This window comes from Pinus tabuliformis, chromosome 1_1 (assembly GCF_031772625.1).
Source record: "Pinus tabuliformis cultivar Carrire ecotype Pingquan chromosome 1_1, CPIR1, whole genome shotgun sequence".
Classification (NCBI taxonomy): Eukaryota; Viridiplantae; Streptophyta; class Pinopsida; order Pinales; family Pinaceae; genus Pinus; species Pinus tabuliformis.
The window spans coordinates 647,228,287-647,232,052 of record NC_142297.1 but is presented as its reverse complement, the minus strand read 5'-3'; the positions used below and the strand labels follow the sequence as shown (position 1 = coordinate 647,232,052).

At 34.8% G+C, this 3,766-nt stretch overlaps 1 pseudogene; it reads left to right on the top strand.

The window, feature by feature from the left end:
- The first annotated feature begins 633 nt into the window (after positions 1-633).
- On the top strand, positions 634-2,221 carry LOC149215036 (cryptochrome-1 pseudogene; annotated as a pseudogene).
- The last annotated feature ends 1,545 nt before the right edge of the window (positions 2,222-3,766 follow it).

The window sequence follows — 3,766 nt, the reverse complement described above, 5'->3', positions numbered from 1 at the left end:
TCTAGTTGCACTCTATGATATGCTAAAATTATATTGTTTTTCATGGTTGGTGGATTCACACTAGTCTTATCCTAATCAATGCCATAGTAGACATTGAAAGCCAACATTTGCTTGACAAGTTTTGGAGCAAACATTGATCCTACAAATTGAAATTCATTGTGTAACAACAATTGGCACAATGATTTGTAGCAAGTATTGTTGTAAGGATTTGACTACTTGCAAATGGAAAATAATGGGCACCATCAAGTAATCTAATGATTGACTTACTGCGTTTTCATATTGTACATTTAATACTATATTATTTCCATCCAGTGGATAATATGGAAGGCCAATAAACCAATCATTAGCTTACTGCATGGTGCTTGGTAGTATTTTACCTTGCAAACCATCGTTTTGCACTTAAATTCAAGTTATATATAATGAAAAATTAGTGATACATGACATAACAATAGACAATGATGGCTGATTACTAACATATCATATTTTACAAACACCAAGGTGAATACACCTCATTGGAGCTCAACATTGACACCTTCCAAAGGCTTGAAACGCTAAATATTGTGCTGCATAGTTTCCTATTTTGTTACATTTCTAGCTCTACATGTGTTAGCTGCTTATTGATATGCTTATTAAATGCATGGTCATGTATATTCAGGTGAAGTGTCTAACTTCCCATCAGATGATCTAAACCTAGAGGATGAATCTGAAAAGGTCAACAATGCACTTATGGCAAGGGCATGGTCACCTGGTTCAAGCAGTTATGGAAAGGATCTAACTGAATCTATTAGTGGACTTGTGCTTGACCATGCAATAAATTGTTAGAAAATAGAAAAAGAAACAAAGTCTTTGATGTCACCTCATCTGCATTTTGGGGAGTTGAGTGTTAGAAATGTGTTTTACCTTTTTTGCATCAAACAAGTTTTATGGGCTAATGAGGGAAATGATTCAAGAGAATAGAGTGTGAATATGTTTTTAAAGTCAAATGGGCTCGACAAATATTCAAGATATTTTAGTTTCAATTTTCGTTGCAACCACGAGAGGCCAATTCTTTCACATATTAATTATTTCCCATGGAGGGTTGACAAAGATTACTTTAAATATTGGAGGCAAGGTAGGACCAGATATCCACTAGTTGATGCTGGGATGTGAGAACTTTGGGCAACAAGATGGTTGCATGATTGAATTTTGGTGGTGATCTCTATTTTCTTTGTTAAGGTTCTCTGACTTCCATGGAGATTGGGTATGAAGCATTTCTGGAACACAGTTCTGTATGTTGATCTGGAGTGTGATGCTCTAGGATGGTAGTATATTCTTGGTTCTTTGCTAGATGGGTGTGAGATGGATCAAATAGATAATCTTAAGGTATGTTACAATACAATCTGAATTTGTGTACTAAACATAGATAAAGTTATTGCATTTAACTTATTCATGGATGAAAATATATTGGGATTTAATTTAAATATTTTGACTCTTCATATTTTGGATATTTTGGATTATGCATAATTTTAAGGCTACAAATTTGATCCAGTGGGTGAATATGTTTTTTGCTGGCTTCTAGAATTGGTTAGATTTCCCACAACATGGATACATCATCCATGGGATGCACCACAAGCAACTCTTTAGTTTGCTGGAGTTGAGTTGGGTTCCAAATATCCCCTACCCATTGTAGAGATATTGATGACAAAAGACTGAAAATAACTTACAAGGCACCCTTTCAGAAATGTGGCAATGTGAAGCAGTTGTTAGAGCTTCTTTGGAAAATGGAAAAGAAGAAATTTTTGGAGAATCAATGGAAAATTCCAATGCCTCAATGTTTGAACATATGGATGTTGTCAAAGAGTTACTTAGAAACAACAAAGGTTTTGCAACAAGGCCACAAGATGACCAATTGGTGCCAATTATAATCATTATGGTGTAAAGGGAAGATGTAAGTTATACTTTGAGCAAGGCTAAAACTTCTACTCAATATGAACAAGTAGAAGTACCTTCTAATAGATATTTATGAGTAGCTTCTGCAACCTCATCTTGACAATTTTTAGGATGGTCCATTTGGTCCATGACAAGGGGTTTAACAAAATATCTACCAAATGTGATTATTCATTATCCCCAAATGCAAGCCCTAGATGAATATAATGAATCTCATTCAACTACAGATTATTCTAGTATCTTGAGAGAGAAAGATGATACAAGTAGTCGAGGCATTGTACCTGTTTGGTTGTAGCCTTTATCAGGACATTCACAATAGTTCCTAGAGGAAGGAACTATTCCTAGAATAACTGAATATAGTCTTCAACAACAATTACACCATCATTCAATGGGAACCTGGAGTCATGGTCATAATCAAGGTGTGGTTCAAATGTCCAAGCCTGTGTCCTGAATTTAACTTTAAGCATGTTGTATTGTGTATATTGACCCTATTGTTGTTTTTTTCCAAATTTTTTTATGGAGGCAACTTCACATCTAACCTTGAATTGGAATCTACTACTCCAGTGTATTTTTTAGGCTTCTAATCTTGCCAACATCAAAAATATGTTATGGGACAAGACTCAAAATGGATTTGGCTCACTCTTTTTCCTACTCCAACATTGATGCATAGATTGTTTGTTCTGGTAGTGGTGGTGGTTTGAACCACTTGTTGAAGAAGGTGTAACTAGGTTCGGTCTTCATAAATGTAATTTTGATCTTTGTACTTGTAAAAGAAAAGAAATATTATTTTTGTCATTTATAAAAATGAGTTTCTTGCTCATTGAATAGGTCAAGCACATGTTTAAGAGCTTCTAGAAATTCAAAGAGTCAATGTCATGTATGAAGCTCTTATTTAACATGATAAAATTATATATATGAGTCTACAATAGACGTCCAAATACAAGCACAATCCTCTTGAAGAAGTTGGACAACAAATTAATTAAATATAAATCATGTCTGCTTGCGTTAATAGAGACACCTCTTCAAATTGTCATGTTGGCTCAATATCGAGGATGAATTACTATATATACCCAGCTAGGGTCTACACAAAACTCAGATTTGTTTGATAGTTTTGGATGTCTGTCATAGGGTAATTTTAAGATGGGTACAGGGGTCTACGATCCACACTACAGGAGAACAAAACTTCAGAGGTCTCTGAAACTTCATAGGCATAGTTATAGTCTCGGTGTAATGATAATCACGGTACAAGAAAGAACACAATCACTATCTCATAGTCTCGGCATAATTATAAGAATGATTTCAATACTCTATCTTGACATATATACTATAAACACAATCATAGTAATCATTATCTCACAGTCTTGGTGTATTCATGATGAAGAGGATCTTAGTGATCATACAGTCTCATCATACCTTCTAGACACAGTGATGATCCCAGTCACAATCTTTGTCTCAGTGGTATTCTAATGAATATCTTGGTGGTAGTGCAACAAGGTGCAATAATGATGTAACAGTAATGATGGTGGTGTAGAGATGATTTTGGTGAGAAGGTTGCAATGATCTAAGTGATGATGGAACAATGATGAGGAAGAAGTAATGATGATCTAAACAAAAACGAAGAATAGGATTGGTGTCTTGGTCTTGGAGTGGAATCATAAGTCAAGGGTCATGGTATTGGTATTCATCAATTGGAATCTATATAAGAATAATTTTTTACGAGTTTTCCTCTCCAAAGAGGGAGAGGTTTTGGCCCTAGAAGAAAGCCAAATATATTGTGTTCTTGTCTCTTTGTGTTGGTAGCTATTTGATGAACTGAGAAGACACACTCTAATAATAATAA